The sequence below is a fragment of the Amblyomma mixtum genome, chromosome 5, assembly GCF_055824585.1.
Source record: "Amblyomma mixtum isolate Tamu chromosome 5, ASM5582458v1, whole genome shotgun sequence".
In the NCBI taxonomy this organism is placed as follows: Eukaryota; Metazoa; Arthropoda; class Arachnida; order Ixodida; family Ixodidae; genus Amblyomma; species Amblyomma mixtum.
In genome coordinates this window covers 58,909,826-58,934,465 of record NC_143016.1, presented here as the reverse complement: position 1 = coordinate 58,934,465, position 24,640 = coordinate 58,909,826, and the positions used below count along the sequence as shown (strand labels likewise).

At 51.2% G+C, this 24,640-nt stretch overlaps 1 protein-coding gene across 1 annotated transcript in view; it reads left to right on the top strand.

Moving 5' to 3' along the window:
• Positions 1-4,194: 4,194 nt before the first annotated feature.
• Positions 4,195-24,640, top strand: part of LOC149342321 (uncharacterized) — a 74,610-nt gene continuing 54,164 nt past the window's right edge. The window contains exon 1 of the mRNA XM_089544615.1: positions 4,195-4,329. The gene's annotated coding sequence lies outside the window, so the exon portion shown is untranslated. The remainder of the gene's footprint in view (positions 4,330-24,640) is intronic.

Here is a 24,640-nt window from a genome sequence, read left to right as displayed (position 1 = left end):
AGGGAATGCACAACACAGCAAAGAGCGCAAAAAATACATGGTATAATTCATATGTCATGTCAACATCTCACTTCAGATAATCACTATTAAGGCAAATCGACAAATCAGCAGGCATGGCTGGTGATTAACGACTAGAGACCCGGCCACTGCGACAATTGAGACAATTCTACTGGTGCAACGTGGTGAGGTGGCCAGGTGCGTGCAAATGACCACAAATGGGCGGGTTGATTAGGTCCGAATTCGCTACGCACTACGAGCAGCCCAGCGTCGAGAGTGAAATGTGCACATTGTCGACCTCAAACCAGCACGTATGTGGCAGCGCGGCATCACTGATAACAGCGAACGTGTTCGAGCGATGTCGTTTTAAGGATGAAAAGCTACATCAAGAAAACGACATCAAGCGCGCAGCGCACGAGCTGGCGCTGCAGCGTTATTCGGCTGCGAGCTCATATATGCATTGCATCATGTTAACATTTGCTGAGGGAACAGATGGCGGCTACTACAAGGCAGGCATGACTACTTGTTTAGCGAGATGCAGTCAAGAAAGACTGCAGGAGGCCCACCGTTTCGTGGCATGCTGAAAGACCGCTGCTGGCGCGGCGTGTACCGTTGTGCGCTCGGGCAGTCCCGTATACACGTCTGTTTAGAACTGCTGCGAATTCATATATTGCAAGTATTTCATCGCGTTGGTCCGCTTGAATCTCGAAGCGTGCAGACCTTATCTGAAGTTCAACTTCGTACGCGACTCTCTTCACTTGCGAATGACACCGCGTTGAAACTTCGCCGCTTATTTCTTGAACAGAGTGCACGTGCTTGGCGCTGCGTAATTTCTTCCCTTTACACAGCTAGCGTGCCAGCCCTGAAAAAATCTTCGGCGCCCGATATTTGCTGTAGGCCATGGCACAGCACAAGCGAAAGTCGCGGGTCCATACTGCCAACGTGCTTTCCGAAGCAGACGCCAGAGCCCGGTACTACCCAGCCGAGGGCAGAGGGCGCTCTTTAGCACCATTTTCGCAGCGCCCCCTGGGCAATGCAAGAGGTCTATACACCGGCTGTTCGGTGTGGTATCGCGCAGGAAATACGTCTTTCCATGTTGTGGTTTGATGGGGGTTAACGACAACGGCTGTCTCAATTGCGCATGCGCGTGGGTTCCTGAGTGCTGTAATCGGATGAAAGAGAACATAGCGGCGGGTCAACGGACTTGCGAAAAGTAATGATTGCGGAAGCACGCACAGACGTCGAAACAGCGGCGAACTGCAGACGTGTTATTTTCTCCATAAGTTTTCAGACTAATTTCGCGCATTCCTTAGGGCGAGAACAGGTAACTCAGCTTTCCACTTTTGATATATTATACATCGAAAAGCCGAAGCATAATGCGGTTCGGTATAAGACGCAAAATGAGCTTGTGCAAACGTGGCTCATGTTGCATATGAGCGGAACTCGTACACCGTGTATACGTCTACTAAAACAGGTGTGCGACATCCGGCCGTCCAAATAAGCGGAAGCGCTGGACATAATCGGGTCATCTGTGTTATAGCGTATGCATGTATTCGCGTGTATCTAGCAACCAGTGTTGTCGGTAACGCGTTACAAGGAACGGCGTTACCGGTAACACGTTACTTTTTGCGGTAACTTAGTAACGTACTCGTTATACCATTTCGGAACTGTAACGGGTAACGTACTTCCGTTAACATTTTTCGGTAACGTGAGGTGTCACGTTACTAGTTACTTTTTATTTCAATTTTCCCCCTCCGCCTCTTTTGCAAAAAAATAAACGCCGAAAATGATGTTGCCAATAAACAAAATCTGCCGGTGTTCTCGACGACCCTTGTTGCGGCTCGCATGCATGCCAAAAAACACCTGCCCTTGACGAAGTACTCAACTAAAAAAAAAAGCACGAACACGCAGTCACACACTTGTCTTCACCCCCAAACCACTCACACACACAACTCTCTAAAGAGTGGACGCATGCCGAGCCACCAATGGACCATTTGCAGAAATCTGTAAGTCAGTTTCTGCGTAAGCTTGTTTTCCAACCAAAACGTCTCGTCTCCAGGCGACACTCTCGCATTCTTTGTGGAAGCAGTTCCCTCTTCTGAGTAAACTCAGGAATGTCGCCACTTTACTTCAAGATGGCCCCAAGAGAGCCGTCGAAAGAGTACAATGGTACAGCAGAGAAAAGGGGATTGCAGTCAACCGGCTTTTTCTATCTGCAACTGCGACTACGTTTCTGGTTATTGAGTTCTATAAGCAAGCAAAGCTGAACTTGAACACCTTGACGTAAACACTCGCATTTTGGCGATAATTATGCAGGTTGAAGTAAAAAAAAATTGTTTATTTGCGCAAATATATTTTTTCCGGAACTATGACATTTAAGCATTTCTTTATTGCTACACAATTTCCGCGTAATTTCGTAAGCAGAAGCACACTAGAATTACTGTAAATTTGTTGAATTCAGCTTTGTTTTCTTTGTGAAGTTTGAATTACATGAATTATGAGCTTTATAAAATTATTATCTTGAGTTCTTAGAGCGAAGGCGCACTGATTAAAATTTATGGCCATGGAGTAACGGCAAAGCAACGTGCGATACTTTTTTTCGGTAACGGTAACGCGTTACCTTTGTTTGTAGGTAACGTAGGGCGATAACGCGTTCTTTTTTTGTTGTTGTTGTGTAACGAGTAACGTATTTAGTTACTTTTTTTCGGTAACGCCTACAACACTGCTAGCAACTTGACTGCAGCTCTGAGACATGATATACCAAATGCCGAGGCGAACTATTTTGACCATCGGCACAGGACCAAGCTCCGCTTCCTGTGGTGTTATGTCTCGAAGCGGCAAGAAATATCGACCTTTGTTACGTCGTGTGGAGAACCAATTTTGACGCTGCACTGAAGATGCATACCATGGAATTAAATTCGTACTAATAAAAGCTAAGCTGTCGCTCGCGTTGGCAATGTAATAATTGTTCTCGCTTTAATAAATTAATTCAATTTTTTTTTGTCGTCATGGTAATAAACCAAAATATATACCGCTATATCTGTGCAGGATTATAGGACACAATTATCTCTATTATTCTTTGAACTACAAAAGTAACCGCATGTGTGCTGCGCGCGGCATTTTAGGAATGTCCAGTCTATTGGGCATCTCAGGAACAGTGCAGGAGAGACTGTTTATTGTAAAAAAAAGAAGAACATGAGAAAGAGATTAAAAACAGTGCGGGGCTTGCGTTGCCAGACCTCCCAATTCACGCATAAAGTGTTAAAGTATGCATTTCATGCATGCAATCGGCGCCCTATAGGCTGCCATTTGTGAAACAAAGCAAGCGTGAAGTGACCACGGTATATTAACGACGAATGGATATTCTAATCAACTGTATCCGAAAATGCACAATAAAAAAAAATAGTCTAAAAGAGGCATTCATTCTCGAGACGCACGTCGGAAAGAGAGACACGGATTTGCGTAAACTTTCGCTGCAGCGCCGGGAGTCAGACAAGCAAAGGCGATCCTTAACAAAAGAGCATCCCGCGTGAGCAGAAAACGAAACCCACGAAGGGAACAATAAAGGCGCAATGGCAGCGCGCTCCCAACAATGACGCACAAAGGGGCAGTCAGGGCAGCGGCGACGACCTCAGGTGTATTGTCTTTTAAACGCGCCAGCGCAGCCGGTGCGCGCGGCGCGCACTAATTGCGCGCTCCGTCAAGCCAGCCACCGCCGCCGGGTAACAACCTTCAAGCGAGAAGGAGCTCGCCCCACAGCAACGACAGGCACCAAAGCACACACACACACAAAAAAAACAGCAGGAACGCCGCGCGACGCGGGGGAGCGAGCGATACGAAAGCGGTTCAAAACAAAACGAAGAAAAAAATAAAGCGGCACACGCAGGGGCGAGCGGCGGCGGCGAAGGGGCCCGCGAGGCTCCACAGTGTGCAGGCAAGCCGGCTGCAACAGCAGCAACGACTGCGGCGGCGGCAGCAGCCAGCAAAGCCGGCCAAGCCAGCAACCCCGCGCGGCTCAGCCGCCAGCAAGGAACGCGGCCGAGCGCAAATGCCATTAGCGTCCGCCGAAGGAGCGCACGGTGCTCCCGCGCGCTCCCATTTGCTGACGCGCACCGAACAAAAGCCATCCGGGCAGGGCATCACGTGGTCTCGCCCGACCAATCGCGAGCCGCCGGAGGGGGCCTCCTGCTTCTCCTCGGTTCCGCGGCGGGGAGAAGACGAACCTCACCATTTTCCAGCGGAGCCGCGGCGGCGCGTTGTTGTGGCGGGACGCGCGTCGCTGGATTGACCCGTGTTTGGACCCTTTGCCGGCCTCTCACATCGGATCCGACGGTGAGTGCAGAATCTGCACGCTCTCCCGAATGCGCCTGTGCATGCGGCATGTCGCTGCGACGCTCCGTTCTCGAGCAGCGAGCGATTTCTGGAGCGTCGTCTGCGACCGGTCTCCTCGGCGGCCCAACATGGCGACTCGGAAAGGTGCGGCGCTCGTCGTCTGCTCCCCGGTTTTGCGGGGCTCGCGCGGCCGCTCGGCGTCTCGTCGACGGCCGCCGCTGTGCGCTCGCAGTTGCGCTGGGGCTCGTTCCGCGCTCCCGAAACGCCGCGTCGCACGTCGGCGTCGTGGATTAGCCGGTGCGGCACGATTCTGGGGGCTAACCCCCGCCGAGCTGTCACTGCCACTGATCGTCGGGCTGCTGGCCGGTGTTGCTCCCCGCGCCAACGGCTCTGGCCCGGACGCCGGGGCATTGCCGGACGATCTGACTTCTGGAGCTAATCGTGTAATGCCTGCGCTTGTTGCCCACGTAGTGGTTACGGTGACATCTCGATTATTTCAGCCAATTTCAGAGGGAGTTTGCGGTGTCCTGCTCCTCAGTTGTCGCTGCTGGGGCTTCGACTTGGGCACCACTCCGAAAACAGACGCTTTTACGGCTGAATCGTAGTTGGTACCGCCTGTATCTGTTTTGGGGCGTGTAGTAGACACTCCAGGGATGTCCGCCACGTAGTCGGCGTCGTGGATACTGTCACCGTTCGAGCGCAGCGAACTGAACTTGGGCGGTGTGCGGCTGGCGCCCGCTTCACGTGGCTTCACCATGGAGCGTTAGGCCTAACTGCGGAGGGAGGTCGCGCACCGAACTCTCCTCGCTTTGAGCGCTTGTCAGAGGTCCTGATTTCGGCGCGGTGCCCGATTTTAGGCTTGACACAGTTCCTGTAGCGTCTGAAGACCCCGGTTGGAGCGTCATTCGGTATTTTCGGGTCGATTTTCGGCACTTTTCGAGCTCTTCCGCGGAAGCGGGTGAACTCTTCTGAGCGATTGGCGAGTTTGGAGTTCCGGATGAATGGACACTCATGGACTCTAGAAGCAGGTCCCAGCTTCTGGGAAACCAAAAGGACGACGCACATTTCACGTGTCGCCGGTCTCTGACTTGCAGTTTCAACGTGGGGCGACTTCCTCTGTTGGCGCCTCGGTCGAGCTCGTCCCTCCGGCGGGGTTTCGGTTCTTCGAGCTCTCGGCGCCCTCGTTCCCGCCCTGGGTCGTCGGTTTCCTCCAATTTGTTACGTCCTTATGGTCGTTTTTAGGACTGGACACCACCGGCTAGGACAGCTGGTGTTTTACCCCGTTTTTTGGGCACCTCGTTTTTCGGCTTGACGCTCGGAACCACGGTTTGGCGCCAATTCCAGAAAATTTAGTGTTCATGCGCGCTTCAAACGCCAACGTTTGGCCTCTGGACTCAACGACGACGGTTAATTTCTGAGTCCCGGCTTCTTTTGCAGATTGTTTCGCAGACGTTCTCTTCCATATATGAACGTTCACTAAACAACGTTCGCGTGAGAAATAAGGTATACTGCTTTCTTGGGAAGCGTGTGCTTGTTCGTTTAGGCGCGGATTTTGCTTGGAGCTGGTTTGGTTTATAATATCTGGGTGTGTGCTGCAAAAAGACGCAGGCGGATTTGAAGCAACCAGACCTCGTGGAGGAACACTATACATTTTCTTGACGTTTCGGCCAGGGACCGTCCTTCGTCTGAAAAGAGAGACGAAGGCCGGTCTCCGGCCGAAAATCTTCACCACGTCTGGTTTCTTCGAGTTTAATGGCAACCTAGCCTCGGGAACTTTTTCTGCCCCATATATATATATATATATATATATACACGCACATAATGTGGCTCAGTGGCGCTTGGCTGCTGACCCGAACGACGCGGGTTCGATCCCGGCCGCGGCAGTCGAATTTCGATGGAGGCGAAATTCTATAGAGGCCCGTGCACGTGTATACACTGTGCAATGTCATGTGCACGCTAAACAGCCCCAGGTGTTCGAAATTTCCGGAGCCCTTCACTATGGCGTCCCCCATATCCTGAGTCGCTTGGGAACTTTAAACGTGTATATATATATATATATATATATATATATATATATATATATATATATATATACACGTTTAAAGTTCCCAAGCGACTCAGGATATGGGGGACGATATATATATATATATATAGGATATATATATATATAGGATATATATATATAGGATATACAGGATATATATATATATATATATATATATATATATCAGGGAGTATAATGTTAGGGAGCTCTAAACTGTACGGTAGCCGATATACCGGTTAGGAGGCTAGAGGTATAGCGGTGTGCATGCCAGCGCGCATGCGTAGAACAATAATCAGAGAGGCTTAAATTTTCTGCCCACTGGCGCCCTCTATTCCCCTCCCTCACCGGTAACTTGCCCTGCTGTACTAAAACTCGCTAGTAACGCGTAGATATTGCCATTTCGCTTGAGCTAACCGCATATACCCGATGACTCGACGTTTCAGTGTGCCACGTGGCACGGATTCGGTCGTGTACGTTCGATTGAGACGGAACCGGAGTCGCTGTCGCGACACTAATTAGGTCGACGTCTGCTTTTGAAGCAAGCAGAAAGAGTTCCTTGATCAGTTATATAGTTTCGAAATTCCCCTTGTTTACAATTTGGCACTGTCATTGGTTCTAAAATTGACATGTTAGCTGTCATGCTACAGCGTCATCGACTTGCACTGCATGCTCAGCTATAGGGGTGCAAAATTCCACGAATAAGCAGACAAAAAATGGTACAAATCGCAGTTTGTTTGCATGAAGCACTTCGATTTCAAACTGTATACATAGAGAATTATCGACTTGTTAATTGTAAGGGGACGTCACGATATACGTATTTAGTATGTAGAGGCACAGTTTTTTTCGGATGGGGGGTTCGTATATATCTCAGGCATGGAAGGAAAATAATGGGCTTGCTAAGAAAACATATGACTGGAGCTTTCTTCACACACACTTACAGTGGTGAGCAGCCTTGTCTAGAGCGCTTGAGCAGTGCGCACTTGGTAACAAAAACCGAAATTAGAGAGCAGCCCCTCATTACAGGGCAAAGTTTTCGTGCCTGCTTTGTTTACGAGGCTATCTGGCGCTACTTCCGTGCAAGCGTTGCAGCTGGACCCTAGAGGCTGCCACAAAATCTGGATTTGTTTGCAAGGAAGTGCACCGCCCGAGCGCTCTAGACAAGGCTGCTCACCACTGTACATATGTATGTGTCCCACAAAAAGATAAAGTACTGACACAAAATCGCCAGAAATAAAAGCAAGAGATATACGCACACCGGCTACTGCAACGCACAAGCATTAAAAAGTATGCGTTGCCATTTCTTCGATACATTCGTTACAACCGATTACATGAGCGTTTTCTCCATGCGCGCTCGCTTTATGAAAGGGAGCAGAAATCTGCGCAAACCGCCTGTTGCTTTATGTATGCGCTCTCTGCACTGGCGGCGCCATCTGTCGACGGTCGCCGACGAAGGGGTCGGTCGTCGCTTGCGCGAGCGTCTCGTCGACACTCACGAACCTCTCTGTATCCGTGGTAGCCGACAGTATCTCATAAATAAAGTGAGACATGAAATGCGTATTAGGTTTGATTTATTGGGTTTAGCGTCCCAAAGCAACTCAGGCTATGAGGGACGCCGTAGTGAAGGGCTCCGGAAATTTCGACCACTTGGGGTTCTTTTGACGTGCACTGACATCGCACAGTACGCGGGCCTCTAGAATTTCGCCTTCATCGAAATTCGACCGCCGCGGCCGGGATCGAAACCGCGTCTTTCGGGTCAGCAGCCGAGCGCCGCAACCACTGAGCCACCGCGGCTTAGTTGGTGGCGGCACCGGCACGGGACCTGTCGGCTCGCCTATGTATATTCCCCGCATTTTTTTTTTTAGCACGGGACCGGAAGTTTGGTGCAGTTATGGGAATTTTGAATGATGTTGTCGCGGGCTCCCTCTCTGTATACACTCGATGCTGGCGGGGCCAAAGGATAAATTCGAATAAACCGGAAGTTCCAAATAAGCGACATCGAATTAACGCGATTCCTCCGTGTATTTAGTTTTCTTGTATAGACGCACGATGCACGTAATGCATGCAAAACCTAATTCGACTCTTGAGTGCTATTTCCTCTCGTACTGCTCGCTCAATAATAATCAGGCTCATGACATGCGCGCGGTGATTGGAGAATGCGCCGCGGTTACGGTTGTCGCGCGAGAGGTATGGACGCTTCGACTCCCGCCGTGACGTCTCTCGGTCGGGCCAGGCAACGACTGAAACCTTCGTGGCGGCACAGCTTTTTGCGCTTAATTAAAGTAGAAGCCGTCGCGGTGGCTCAGTGGTTACGGTGCTCGGCTGCTGACCCGAAAGACGCGGGTTCGATCCCGGCCGCGGCGGTTGAATTTCTTTGGAGGAGAAATTCTAGAGGCCCGTGTACTGTGCGATGTCAGTGCACGTTAAAGAACCCCAGGTGGTCGAAATCGGCCTTTTTCATTTTCCTGTGCTGCCACCTCGCGTACAACGCTGGAAGCTCATTGGTAGGGTACTGTGCGCCCAACCCGGCCGGACTGAGTGCCGCTGCGGAGCACGTTTTGTTGGAATCTCTCGACGATGGCGTGTCCTGGGCAGCACCTGGTATCTGGAGAATTTCTACGGCTGACTGATGGCGGGGTGCGAAGTCCGAGGCAGACTGCTGTGCCCACCGAAGAGCAATTTCTTCAGTATCTCCGATCATCCGGCATGCGATACGATCGCCACCTAAGCGAGGGCCGCCGCACCAAAAGATGAAGGCTACATTCGGAACATAATGTTCAATGAAATATCCCCGATCATTTCCCATTCATTGGTGGTAGTGCTGTTTAGCTTTATCAAAACGTGCCGCAGCTTAGCTGCATGGAGGCCAATCTGCATACAGTTGCGATATTGAATGTGCAAACTCGTATGTGCTTGCTGGTGTGTGATTCCGGTTTGCAGTGTTTTAATGCAGGAACAGAGGCCACATTTTTGCCTCGAGTGTCCTCTATTTTTTCTTCCGTTCCACCATCCGCCCGTCCGTAGGGATCCGTACTGATGTGCGTGCTGCAAAACTTTTGGAGATAACTTAAATATACCCGATTCACTTTTTGCCCTACCGGGTTACAAACCTAAAGCCATTTTTGGTGACGAACTGGAAGCGTGTGAGGCTACCGCCGCAGTGCACCTTTTCTTGTTTCTTGAAAAACAGTTGTCTGCGATGAGCGCACGCCATGGTATTATACATGGATTTGAACGTCTGAAACATGGGCTGCGTGGAACGCTTCAGTGGAGGGCTCCGTATTAATATATGCGACTTGGACTTATTTCACGCGCATTGACATACACAGCACACTAGTGCTATTGTATTTCGCCTCCACTGAAATGCGGCTGTCGTGGTCTGCATCGAAACCGCGATCTCGAGATCAGCGACCGGAAGTCTGGGTGCCGCGGTGCCGAGGCCTTCCTGCCCACGAATAAAAGATTTTGTGATAGACTGCACACGCATTTAACCGCGGTAACTTGTCCGTCACAAAGTGATTCCCGCTCAATTTTGACGTTCTTGACGGTGCCCAAAAGCGGCCACGATCGTCGAGCCGGCGAACTGCTTTTATTCACGCTTCGCGTCGAAGGCGGTCCCGGGAAGCGTTCGGAGAGCGAAAAAATTCGGCTTTGCTTCCCTTTACATATTGGACATTGCATTCGTATGTAACACATGTCGTAGGCATCGCCAAATGCGTTGTGCTGAGCGCCCGAAGGCTGCAGCAAAGCACCCCGCCGCGTAGGAAGCCGGTTTGTTTACACTTCCAGTATGTTTCGCGACACCGCCGTCAGGGGATGGGCGCATGCGCAGTCGCGTCGTGAAAAAGGCGGATTGCCGGAGCCCTCCACCACGGCGTCTCTCATAGCCTAAGTCGCTTTGGGACGTTAAACCCCATAAACCAAACCAAGTCGACATCACTCAGCGCTCACCCGGCGAAAGAAAAAAGAATGTCATACAGCGGCCAGTGGCCGTTGAGACTGCTTTATTTCAGGTACCAGTGCGAGCTTTCGTCACTTCCGCTGCAACGAATGCAAAGAAAATCATACATCATTTAACTGAGATTCAGCTTAGCAAGAGGCAAGACAACTCGACGAACAAGGACGTCGTCTTTCTTCCACCCGTTAACATCTTTGTTCGTTTCACTGTTTGTGGCTCTAGCTAATGAACCAGCTATCCCAAAATGCCCTTCTATACATGAGACGCAGCATATGTGTATACCAGACGCGAGCACTCTGCCGGCCGGGCATACAGTCTGCGCCTTTGAATTCGTGAAGCGGGCTGAAAACGGCGAGCGAACAACGCCTTGTTGCAACCACGCACTTTCGAGACTTTCGGCGGAGTACTGAGCGACGCGTTTCGTTCCATGTCCTGGCCGTCTGTATGCTGCTTACTGGCCGTTTCAAAAGGCGGTTATGTAATACCCACGAGTTTTCATACTGCTTATTCTCCGCATCAGCGAGGTTTAGCTGCGGAGCCGTAAGATCCTTACAAATTTTGACCGCCGCTATTTTTGTCGTTTTCTGCCCTGCAGACGGGGCCAGATATGTACGCGCTCAGTGGTGTACTCTCTCCAGTCGGAATCAATGCAGGCGTCGCTGAATCGCATCGGCGAACAGCCGCGCTGCAGAGGTTGTGGTGACGATTCTTCGTCGTCGCGTTGCCGGCCAACTTTGTGGAACCTGTCCGTGCAGTGCACACGCGGTCACTCTTTGGGCGCATGCATGCGCGACCCCCGCTCGGCAAGCGTTGGCCGCGGCGGAGGGGAATGAACCGGAAAACCGCGCCGCCGCCGTTCCCTCGCCTCCCACGCATTATTATGCCTCCTCGCAGCCGTGTGTGTGCGCGCGCATGTGTGGACGGTGGCGGGGCATGAAATGCGAGCCCTCATGGCGGTACAGGTTTGTATGCGCCAGCAGACAGGAGTTACTAGAGTCCTGTGCGTGGATCATATACGAGCGCACTGTGGGACTGGACTCGTTATGGTTCGAGTGAGAAGTGAAAGCAGCCTCGGGGTACCGACGGCACTTTGATGGAGCAGCGGAGGAGGCAGGTGGTGGCGCAAAACCACCACTGGTCCTCAGGTTGTTGTTGCCTCTGCAGGGTGCAGTTCACAGCAGTGATGACGAATGACTTCGCTCGCGTGCATGTATTTGCGTAAACGCGAATTATGTACGGCATGAACACACAGCGCCAAGGCGCAGTGAGCCCACTGAACATGGGATCCCTCGGGACTGACTTCTCGGAGCTCGCGCCCCCTCCTCTCGTCACGCTAATCCTTAGCCCGCATCCCTCGGCAACACGATGGCACCTGGGACCCTACAGCGCGGAGTCTTGCGCTGCAGTGAATGGGTTTCGAGGTAACTGGTGGGCGCTGGAAAGGCAAGCGCTGCGAGAGAAAAGAACGTGCGCCACCATTGAGGCTATATCTATAGCTGCATCCCATCTCCTGAATTCTCCGTATGCTGCGAAGAGTCGCGCGCATACTCCAACTATAGCCTTTGCACGCTGCACTCGATTTTTCATGGAAGTGAGTTTCTACGTTGGGTCAGGAGAACTGTGTCTCATCCTTTGCGAAATATGTTTACGGAAATACTTGCGTGCGAAGTTATCACCTAAACATATACACGTACACATTTACAGCGCATTCATTGCCTGTTTGGGGGGGGGGGGGTTCATTCGGAAATGATGGCGTCGACGTTGTGCAGACAGTATCCGCAGTTACATGAATGCGACAAAAGTCGACTCCAGTCCAGTTATTAGCGGGGTTTACATGAATGCGACAGTAGCGCATCGCATTTCATCGCGGAGCCGGAGCCGATACGCTACCGTTTTCATCATGAAGTCTGGCGGGATGATGACCCTTCGGCCAGTGCACGCAGTATGCGAAGGGGTCCCCCAGTCTGCTTTGTTATCTTGTCTTTCTCGATCTGCTTCCGCCCGGCGCATTGATGCGACGTGCTTTCCTAGCGCATTATCGCCGTTTACATGAATGCGACGCGCTAGAAAGTCGATACAATGCGCTGCTGTCGAATTCATGTAAACGCGGCTAGGGAAAGAGCAGGTTTTGAGAAGGAAAAGCTCTTCCACCACGTTTTGCACTTACCCTCAAAACGTGAGCTGGAGTGGACTTCTGTCGCATTCACATAAAGGCGGCTAGTGAGGCGCCCAGTAATTCGCTTGTTGGTCGAGCCTGCGGAAATTGAGCCCATTGAGTGCATGGGAGGGAGGTGTATACGTATAGCTGTATAGACGGGGCCTGAAAAGAAGTTCGCGTCAGGACCGAACGTGGACCGGTGTAGGATCCATCTGCCAAGTTGTATCGACTGTATGGCCTCGAAGCTCGGGCCATATGTTCCTCTATGCTGTTTTCTTACAGCCTAATCGGGCTTGACATTTGAATTAGAGCAACGTGGGAAGGACTGCGCATTCGTGTGCAGCCAACGCCCGTGACGGATGTCGTGACACCACGCACGCGTTGCTGCGTAGAAATAGCCGAGCGACGGCATTTGCGCAACACGAGACCTCGGTAATTGTTTCTATTGTTTCTTTGGAAGAAATGGATCATAGTTCTCGATGGAAACCGTTGCAAAACTTATGGATGTCTTGACTCTTGAATAAAACCACGATGTATAGGTACTGCAGCACGCAGGTAATGAAAGATGATGGCAGACAGCACAAGCGGGAAACATTACGAAACCATGCACCTGCTGTGGGTGTCAAAACCGTGCAGCCGCGCACAGAAGCCGTTCTTTTTTATTTTGGTGGCGTTTATTGCCTTAGGGCGTCGTATATGTGAATGAAACTAGGGGAATGGTTGTATTAATGAAAAGAGGCTTGCAGATGGAATGAAGTCGAAGAGAGACCGATGAAGCAGTGAGGGAGTCCAAGCATCATAAGCAAGATGAAAAAGTGTCCGGCGAAAGACCCGCTGCGCCCAGCTGCCGGGTTCGTAATTGTCGGCGGCTTCCACTTTCTGTGGTTGCAATACTGGGCCCCCGTGGCGGAGAAACATGCCTCGGAAGTGCAGCCACTTCCGAATACGGCAGGAGTTAGGACAGCTCCGACCCTCCGAAGCGCAACCTCCTCTGCACGAGTGTGTGAGATCGCGGATGTGCTCTGCCGAAGATCAATCCTCGTCGTAAGGAGGGTGTCTCGCTCAGGCGGGGATGAGGGGTTGCGACCCGGTGGTTCGCAGAATCCGCGTGGTTTTGCGAACTCAGAAGGTCACGTGAAACCATTCACTTCGTGTTGCCTGAGGGATGCGTGGTGTTAAGATCGGCGTTAGCAGGAAGAAACCAGCACCCACGTGTCGCCTGGACGGTTCCGAGAAACCCCTGTCACTCAACGACGCTTGCCTCAAGTCGTTCCGGATTCGGCACGAGGCTAGGGCAGCCTCCTTTGCTACGTCTCCGTGCAGGCCCAATGGACACAAAAGCGCCCAATTCTCCGGAGTCGGCCCACGTGCGTGGGGACATCAGCACGTGGACGTTACCTCTCCCTTTTCGCAGTAACCGTTGCGAATGTCAAGGGCCGTCGTCTCGATGATTGTTCTGCGTACCGAGCACCGCGGCGGGCTGGCGGGGGACTTCCGCAATCTTCAAGAACGTCCCCAAAGGACAAAGGCCCACTTCCGCCCTTTTGACGGTCTCGCATTCCGATCCTTCGTGACGGATGTCTTCTGACGGACAGGTGTCAACAGCCCGGGGGAACATTCGTCGCGTCCGAGAACTTCACCTCAACTTTACCTCGAGGGCCTCCTTTTCTCCCCGGCTCAACGCGTGACGTGTCCACAGGTGCGGGAGTGGAAGTGTGTGCGCGCGAGTGAGTTTCTGGCCTCACCTGCCCTGGAGTTGACGTCATCATCCTAGGGAAGCTAGGGAGGAAAGATGGTATAAAACTCGCAACGAATGCCGTCGAAGGGCACTACTTTCCGATCTTCACTCATGTAATTATGTAAATAAACTCAGCCTTCTTTTGCCACCTTCTAACTCCGTCGCTCAGCGGCATTCCTGTCCTTGGCCTGGAGGTGGGAACGGGCGTCGTGCTGACCGTGGATCCGTCGAGCCGCGACCCCGAACCTCGTCCTCAACAGTGGGCGGCCAGACGAAGACGCTGGCTATACTTCCGTGCGAATCAGTCCGGAGGAGCGCGTATGCAGGTGGCAGGGGGGATTTCTTTGTTACGCCGTAAGTTTTGATGTGAGTCTGTTGGAGCAACATTAGCTTGTAGTGTGTCGCAAACGGGCACATGGGTTCATTTAATGCCGTTGGATTCGAATGATATTCGCGACCGAATAGAGTTTGGCGAATGAAAAAAAAATTGCCGACGATTATGTTACTTCCTAATACGAAATTTGAGCGCAGCTCATCAGCTGTTCCAGCTTTTCGAAGATTGAGGAAAGAATTCGACGGCGGCGACAGTAAGCTTCTGCTTCGGCGGCACGCATCTCTGGATTCTGGCGGCGACGGCGCTGGTCCCCTGCTCCTGGCAGCTCGTGTAGCAGCAGCGGCAGACGAAAGAATTCCACCGGTTGCCTCGCTCATGGCTCAGGAAGAACTGGCAGACAATAAACTGTTTATATAGGCAGGCGGTTCGCAGTGGCGAACGGCGCGGCGGCTATACGTTTCGGCTCGGGCGGTGCTCACATCGATATCCGCCGCCACCGATCCGGCTCTCTGTTTGCCGTCGCACAGGGATGGCATTGCATTGGAGGAGGAGCGAAGAGAGCAATTAAGTTATCCTAAGGTCGCGGGAGATGGCGCCAGGAGCGCGCGCAGCTAGAGCAGCGCGCTGCCTCTGCTGCGGAGCTGGTTACGAGGGACAACGGCGACGCCGCGAAACGCAGGAACGGGCTCCAAAGAGCTGCGCTCGCATTTTTCGATGGAGGCGAAACGCAAAAGGTGCCCGTGTGCTGTGCGGTGTCGTGCTCGGTAAAGTTCCCGGGTGGTCGAAATTATTCCGGAGCCCTCCACTATACGCGCCCTCTTTCTTCCTTCATTCCTTACTTAATACCTTCTCTTACGGCGTGGCTCGGGTGTCCACCGAGATGCGAGAGAGTTACTGCGCTATTTCTTTTCCTTAAAAAACCAAAGTCAATATTTACCCGGTTCGCGTAATGATAGTCGGTCTGCAGTCTAAGAAAAACAATTTTTTTTTTCGCGTTTTGTAGCACTCACGTTATAGCTTTACCAAATAGCCCTCGATGTATAAGGTCGGAGTAGCACGCAGGAATCGCCGCGAGAATTGCCCGTTTTCGATCCCCTCGCGCCAGTTCGCTCGATATTCAACACGCTCAAGCAGGCTCTATTTGTATGCTAAGGTGAGGAGGCTTCAGTCGTGAGGAAACTTTGCGGCGCTTCGCGCTGCCGTCCTGCTCCGCCGTGTTTGTTTACATTTATCGGAATCGCGCTTGACTTGGGCCCGTTTCACATGCTGCGAATTTCACCGCCCGACACTGCATGCGCATTCGTTCGGCACGCGAATGGATTAATTCCAATAGAGCGGAAATCGTTCGCAAGCCGTCCGCGGCTAGACCGGTGGCCCTCTCCAGCCACGGTGTCGGGCGATGAAATTCGCAGCATGTGAAACGAGCGGCCTTATACGATGTACAGGTTACTACTGTTGAAATAGTGAAGTGAGTATAATTAATTCAAAACGGCTTCCTTGCAGCGTTCGGCTGCAATTAAATTGCTATTTCATGAGACGCTTTCCGAGTGCATTTTTTTTTTTGCTTTTACTCTACATGATGTTGTACGAACGCTGCTTGGCGTTTGTAACTTTCTAAGTATATTAGCTGCAGCCGCGCGTAATATGTTGTTCATCGCTCTGTTCCGGGCACATGAAATAAAAGAATCAACGAACGCCCACTGCTCGTGGATCTCGCGCTAAACATTAAGGTCTCGCCGATCACTGAACTCGAACTGCTACGTTCAGAGTGCCTGACGTTACGCTGTGATGCCGCACACGTTCCGCCGCCGGGAATCGAGCTCGGGCCTCCTGGGAGAAGTTTAGATATCCCATAGCCACTAGACCACGCCGGAGACGGGATTAGCCCCCCCTATAACCGGTCTTTATGTACAGAAGAGCGTGAAAAAGTTTGCCTTCGTAAAACTACCTTCCTATTACTTTACTTTTACTTGACACTTATCTTGTCCGGTTGTCGCTTTCCTTTGCATTGTGCGCTGTTGATTGACGAAAGGGATTGCATGCAGGCGTGATAAAACGTTTCAGAAACCACCGATCTTTTCGGAGTATCTTGGTCAGTCTAGTAGCTTTTGACTTTTGTATACGAAGACGAGTTAATGGACCTTAATCTCTCAGTTAAAATGTTTAGCAGTGCTCCTTTTTTTTTTTTTTCGGCACGTTCTTGACACCAACCATTCCGCCTTATGGCTGAAGGGTTCTCGTTGTGAGCATTTCTTAATTTTGTTCACTTGGGAATATAAAGCTGTCAGCAGTGGGAATTTGCAGATATTGTTCCTTCTTCCGCACGCCCCATCTCCATCACTGAAAAGCCCGTCGAACAGTGTAAATCACTTTTCTCTGCGCATGAACTGCTTCGTTTCGCTGCGTATTTTGCTGTCAGTGCCATGGGGATGCATTTCGGAAACGAGGGCACTTACTTGCAGGGGAGCGGCGCGCATATATCGTTCGCTCAGCAAGAGTCGAAAACAGACTTGCTTTGGCCTGTTGTGAAAATGAACAGAATCAAGGAAAAAAAAAAGACAGGACCATCCCCGCTGCCCGAAATATTTGAGACCTTCTGCGCCGTCTCCACTCCGCTTTGATCCATTTTTTAAAACCCCCTTTATTTCTTATACGCTTCGAAACATGGAGGTGCCAAAAGTAGCTAAAGATTCGCGGCGACATTTAAACTCCGCCTTAAGGGTATGACGTGATAGCTTTAATGGGTCAATGCCCATATGTACGGAATTGGTCACTCTCTGCTTAACATCCATAGATCCTTGGGAGCCATACCTCTCTTGGCGCAGTGGTGCAGCGGTTAAGCGTTGTGCCACTGCCCTGCTATGGCAGGCGCTGCCAACGGTGGTGCTTGTGCGATTCAAGTTGCAACCTTCATCGACCGATCATTAATTTAACTGCCTGCTGGCACGGTGCGCAGTTTGCTCACAACTCGATGGGCAGGTTGTGGTGACACCACACGGTCACATGACCTAGGTGGCCCACCTTCCTCCTAATTTGCTTCTCTGGGGATTTTTCATTGCCTTCTCGCTCACGATCAACAGCGTCGATGGCGACGCCGAATTTTCTGCGACACGAGCTCCCTAATGCTTACAGCGTTAAACTGTGACATCAGTCCTCAGGCACATGCAGTTGCGACCCGTTCCTTGCCTGATGTTTATTTGCGTTCCGTCGTCTCGGGCTGTGATGGTCGGCGATCGTTCGCTGAAATGAACGCGGCGTCGGCGACCCGTGCTAACGTGGCGTAGAAAAATATAATTCATGTGCGTCGCATCACGTTCTTCCCGAGCTCGCGCTGCACGTGTGTATCCCTTATACATTGTGGCACACGTACTATGTACTCCCGTAAGTGGGAGTCCGTCTCGTAGCCAATGCACTGCCGCACGTACACGAAGGATGTTCTCTTTTTTCCTTTTCGCCTGTCCAGTTTATAACGATTGCAACTATGCATACGTGCCCGTAGATGGATCTCCGCCATAAACACTACAGATGCGCGGCGCGCGTGCGTGTCTCGTGGTGCGGGCGCCGCGGTGTCTCGGCATGCCTCTTGTGAAGGACGTAAATCAGGTTCATCAACCACGTTCTCTCCGCCTGCTCGCCTTGGGACCTGCGTTTCTTTCTCTCTTTTTTTTTTCTGTCTTCCTTTCTCCGCGCTCCTTGGCTGCGGTATTCCGCGCCGCCTGCTCCTTTCCCGTGACGAAACCGCGCGCGCGGAGTGATTTATTTCTCGGGCGACGGGGCCCGCGCGTGCCTCCCTCCTTTCTTGCTGCCGCGCCTGTCTGGTGTGTGCTACGTGCTCGCAGGCATGAGCTCTCGTGTCGGAAAGCGCGCGCAGATTTTCATGCTGGGCATGCGTTCGACGGAAACAGCCTCCGACGAGCAAGGCGATTGCTTCAGGCGCGTGTAAACAGATCGGTATTTTCCTTGGGCGGTCAGTTTTTAAATGTTTTGGCGTGCCGTTATGCGTGCACGGCTGCCGTTGCCGCTACCGCCGAAAGCGCGCTGCGCACGTCTACACGGCGCATGCGCAGTCAGGTCTCGGTACAGTGACGGTAAGGAAAAGGTTTTCATTGAGGACAGCTAGCTAAGCATTGAATAAAAAGAAAGCATTGAGTTCTAACTGTTGTCAGATGTAATGCGAGGGGCCCCTTCAATAATTTGTCTATTTAAGCTAAAAGAAAAAAGGTTGCGAGCTAGTGCAAACAAGTACATGAACGTCGTACATGTTTTGAGGTGACGCATTGAAGCCCCAGCTCAGTGCGATTCCAGCAATCGTAGTGACAAAGTAATTGAGCCAATGCGTGTGGTTTCAAGGCAACTGCTCGATCTGAAGCAAAGTTCTGTTATAAAGTTTCTTACTGAATGAGATAAGAACCCAAAGGAGTTCCTTGAACGTGTCCTGGAAGTTTAGGGAGTGTCTGTTCTCTCCTATATTGCAAAGTGAAGTTTTGAATTGAACAATTTAAGTGGGGAAAAGATTCGATTGAAGATGACGCTCACACTGAGCGTCCCGCGGAAACTACATGCGAAGAAATATGCTTTGGAAAGTTTAAAGTTTGATTTCGATAGATTAGGCGAATGGCAGTGCCGAGATTTGGGGAAGAGACTGGCATCTCAGCAGGAACAGCTGCGCCCGTTATTCATGAAAAGCTGGACATGTCCAGAGTCAACGCAAGATGGGTCCCAAGAATGCTGAGCCGTTTTCAGGAGCGCACTCGTTTCCATTGTTTTCAAAGGAATTGGGAGCTGCTCTTGGAGGATACTGAATATATTTTTTAGCGTTTGCTGGCGGCGGACGACTTCGGTGCTCCACACAGGCCCAGAGTCCAAAATAGAGTTTATAGTGGAAGCACGAGACTTTTCAAAAAGGTTAAGGTTGAAAAATCTGAAGGAAAAGCCATGACAACAGTTTTCTGGGACGAGAATGAACTGTGCTTTTAGAATTAGTGCCGCAGAAGACTATCATAACTACAGAGACTTTTATGCATAACTGCAGAGACTTTTATGACAAAACAATAGCTGCTTTGTGTGAGGCTGTCATAAGAGGCGAGGAAAGCTCTCAAAGCGCCCGTGCGGATGTCTTCAAAAGCTCAAGCTGCCACATGGCAATCTGTTTTCCGACAACTTAATCACTGACCCCATACTGTGCAGACGACCAAGCTCCCTCGAATTATTTTCAATCCCGACTGTTCAAAACACATTCTTTGTGACCAACGGTGTTCAGCAATGAATTAAGATGTCAGGGAATTTGAAGAGCAGCCATAACTTTCTTGCAGTGTGGTAAATAGCCGCCGCCGTGGCTCAGTGGTTTTGGCGCTCGGCTGCTACTCGAAAAACGCGGCTTCGATCCCGACTGCTGCGGCCGCATTTCGATGGAGGCGAAAATCGAGAGGCCCGTGTGCTGCGCGATGGCAGTTAAAGAACCCATGGTGGAGCCCTTCACTACGACGTCCCTCATAGCCTGAATCGCTTTGGGAGGACGTTAAACCCTCACAAACCAAACCAGTGCGATAAATTCGGTGCGTGCAGCAGTAGTGGGCAAAGTGCATTTTAAGTTGTCGGGGATCTCTCTCTCTCTCTCTTTATATATATTGATTTGGTTGGTTGGGGTTTAACGTCCCAAAGCTTCTCAGGCTATTAGAGACGCCGTAGTGAAGGGCTCCGGAAATTTCGACCACCCTGGGTTCCTTAACGTACACTGACATCGCACAGTACACGGACCTCTACAATTTCGCCTCCATCGAAATATATTTCTATATAAAATTTTGATGATAAGTTTATTTTTGTTCATGTGCGTAAATTATTCAGCGCTCCTTGTAACTATAACTTGTTTTAACTCGTAAGGATAGCAATCGTTGTCTACTGTTCGGATATGTGTTAGGAAAGCTTCTAAACAGTATTTTAGGTTTGTGTTCCATGACAGACAGCGGAGAAGAAGCAGGAGAATGGCTCGATATGCGTTTCTTGCCACTGATTGCTTTTTTCGCGGCTGCATAGACGGCTCGTGTTGGGCACGGAGAATAAACGCATAGGTGTTCGGCCGCGCGTCCCCGAAAAAGCCATTTACTTGATCGTCGCGCCACGACCCTCTCTATTCGAGTCCTCGGAATAGCCGTCAGTCAGTGCCCTGTCGTCGTATAGCCGCAGGCCTATGGTTCACTCATTCAGCATCTGTGCTGAACACATATAATCAGCACTGATGGGGACGCAAGAGACGACGGAAGAAGTAGACAGAACATGCGCTTACCGGCATCTAACGAACTTTTTATTCAAGTTAAAGGAAGAAGCCCCCCCCCCCCCCCCCCCTAATTACGAACACACATGTCGCGAGTGATAGTTTTCTTTCTGCAAGGTGATTTCGTGAGCTTCTAGACTTTGCTGTACACACTCTCTGCAGACTATAAAGTTACCAAATCAAGGGATTCGGTGTTTGGTTTTGCAGCACATAAAAATAATTTACAAAGCACGCTGGGTCTTCGTGTGCTTCTTTGTACGCTCAGTTGTCTATTGTTTTATATTATAGTCCCTGGGGTATTCTAATCTGCCGTACTGTGCTGGCCATTGGCTCCGATATTGAGGAGTAGAAAAGGAAAGGTATACACTAGAACGCCATTAACTTTAAAAGATGCTCAACAGTCTCATTTTCATCCGAAACGCCACTTTGCAAACTGGAGTTTTCGTTCTCGCGAACTCGGCTGACAGACAGTATATATAGGCGGCATTTCACTGGCTCAGTTTTTTGACCATACATAGTGTTGGCAATTTCGTGAAGTTGACGAAAGTACTGACAGATGCTGTGAAAAGCATTGGCATCGATTTCCTGGCGCACATTCCTTCCGTAAGCAGACGCAGGTTTAGGCGTGGCGCTTTGCTCTCTCCGTTAGCAAGGGCCGCTCCTTTCTTTTTTATCCTTGCTAAAACTTTCCCCCGTCCTTTCCAGCTATATTCCTCCATTTCATTTTTGTTTGATTGGCGTTCAGCCCGATATATCGCATAGCTGCAACGGGTTTCATGTCACCTTTTTTTTTTTTTATCTTTATTCCCTTTTCTTGCTTTTCGGTACGGTGATCCTACGGGTTTTAATGGTTACAGCGGGACCTCGCTGCTGCGTTCTCTCGGCTGTTGGTGGGGGTAGTGGTTTATTTAAAAAAAAAAAAAAAAGTGAAGCAAAAGAGTGTTGCCGGCCGCGGCAATTGCTATCTAATATCTTAAGCACCCGAGCTGCAGCCGGCGGAAATGAAAGGGAAAGGGAGAGGATAGTGAGGGGAAGTATAGACGGGAGCGACAGCAAGAAAGGACAGGGGAGAGCTTTGTACACTATTTACAAAATACACAAGTAATCACGTTCGCGCCGCTCGCGCGCTTATGTCCAAGCATTGTCCGAAAATAAGTGCGCGCGAGCGGCCACTGCGCACGATCACAAAAGATGTAAACTCTATGTACATAGCCGCGCGCACGTAGCGTCCTGTCTCGGACTAATCGCGCGCGCGACACACTGCACTAGCGGCCGGGGTGGGACGCCCGGCCGCGTATCTCGGCTGTTACCATTTTCCGGCTACTACACCGCGTTTGAGCGCTTCAGGCGCACGCATGTTGTTTTGTCGACTTTCCTTAAAATTACGTCGCCTTTGAGGTGAGGAGGTGATGCAAATTTAGCAGTGCTTAGAAAAAAAAAAAAAAACGCGCAATTTGCTGCGTGATCTTGCTGTATCCGATGGGCGAATGTACTTCACGCGAGCAAGCCTCTCGGCGGCATGGCTTGGGGGCGCGGATAATTATGGCGGGGCTTAGTGCCGACATCTTGGAGCGCAGTCCCGATTCCACACGAACGACAAGGCAGTGTGGCTATTCCTCTCTTGTTTTTCTTACACAGCCTAATCGAACATATTTTCTTGCTTTGTGCCTAAAGGATGGCCTACAGTGTTGTACCCCCCCCCCCCCCCCCCCCCCCCCGCCCCTTTTTTTTTAAGGTCGCTTCAGGCAAAAACTGTACGATGAATGACTGCGCGAGCTCGGGAATAGCGCGAAAAGTGAGCTGTGTCTCGGAATCCGGCGCATTTCGGTCCGAGAACCCTTTAGGGGCAGGTTAGCGAAGCTGAACGGTTTTCGTGTTTGAAACTATGGAACATCGCACGGGTTTCCGGATATCACGTTTAATTTCTATCCCGCGCGCTCGTGCGGAAATCGTATCAGGAGCGTCCGACTCTTTAGTTTCATTCGCGTGGCACGTCTGTATGTAATAAGGCGCCCTGCCTCCCCAACCGCAAAGGTCGGTCCTCCCCCGCGGACATAAAATCAGTTTTGCTCTTCCGCCCTACTGGCTTCGGTGCCATAAAAACGCCGTACGTTTAACTTTTTCACCCCCCTCATTTCTGCCTCCCTCGTTCTCCCCGGCTCTCCGTCCGCGTTCTTCCGGGTACTCCGCGCAGCAGCAGTCCAGCAGAAGAAAAAAAGAAGCGAAGCAAATCCTCTTTCCCTCGTCATCATCCTTCGCAGTGCTCGCCCGCGTCTCGTTTCTTCCCCCCTCCCATCGCTTTCGGAGTCGTTGTTCACCCTCTCCTCTTTGCTCTTTATTTTTTTTTCTGCCCTTCTCGGTCCGCGCTGTGGCAGTGCACGTTCGTGTGTGCGTGGCGAGAGCTCGCCGTCTTTGCCGCTATCGATTTTCAAATTGTGCCCGCGCTTGTGTCGGTGGCGCCTTCTCTCTTCCGCTGCCGGGTTGGGTGGCGCGCGTTCGCGCGGCCACCGAGCACCCGCGATCACTGCAGCGTACTTCACTGCATCGTCGTTTGCTTTGCTGCAGCCGGGGGGCCGCTTCCTGGTGGCTCGAGTGGCGCCGGTTGCGTGGAGGCTTTCGTGTGTGCGCTGTGGGACGGCCTCGCGCGCGAGTCGTGAAGGTCCCCCCCTTTTTTTTTCCTGTGCTTTTTCTCCATTCGCATCACCCAGCCTTGCTTCCGAGCGTTGTTTAGTGCCCTTCGCTTCGTTACTGCATTCATTACGCTGTGCGCATTGGAATCCGCCTTTGCGATTTCCAGAACTCACTCGCGTATTATTTTAGCGCGAATACGCTAAAGCGACGCTAAAAAAAAAATCTGAAATAAGAGTTCCGTCTTCTTCTCCATTTAATGCTTGAGGTCGAGTTCTTGCGAGATGGCGTTGGCGAGAGGCGGTCTAGCAGGAACTCTTCTTGTTACAGCTATGTTTTCTCCGCACGTCGGTCTTGGAAAGCCGCCGTATGTTAAAACTCCGCGGAAAGAACGACAGCAAAGGAACGAAGACTTTTATCATTCATGGCATCTTGGAATGCTACGATGCTAAGGCAGAAAAGCAGTCGGAATAAGTGAGAACTGACCGTGTCCTTATGAACACCCGGTTATATTACACTTGACGATGAATTTGGCAGGGTTATGGTGCGCGAAGGATGCCTCTTCCTCTCACTAACATTGTCTCCTAGGTTCTAGAAGGATAACATTTGCTGTTTACATCAGCTTGTTTTCTCACACGTCGTGGCCTGAAACTTCAATGAAGGGAACTGTAGTGGACGATGAATGAGTTCGTACGGTGTGCGGGACAGTCTGGATCCGCGCTCCTATCGCAGTGCTGCCATTATCTCACTGCCCAAATCATTATTGTCTCATCTCTTGGATGAAAGTTTGTGACGTCTTTGTGACTAACGATCTGCCACTCATTGTCAGTCGAACATTTGGATGGCTTTGCCCATTATTTCGAACCAGGCTCTGGACAGCGCGAGCGCAGTGTGCTTCGAATACGGCGTGTCCGAGGCCAGTTTTCGCGACCAGCACCGGCGAGCTGCTCAGTGGAGAGAGCGGCGGGATCCCTCTCAGGGCTCGTCACTGTATTTAGCTGTCAGGGGGACACATCTCGCCGGCGACAAAGGTCTCCCCACTCCACCGCCGCGGCTCTTCTTTCGGCGTGGGCTCGGCGGCGACGCTCCCTCCGTCCCCTCCTTGTTCCCGCGCTCCGCGGCTTGCGGGTGAAAGCCGCGACACGTTAGCACCTCGTGCACCCTCGCCCCGCCACTGCCTCCT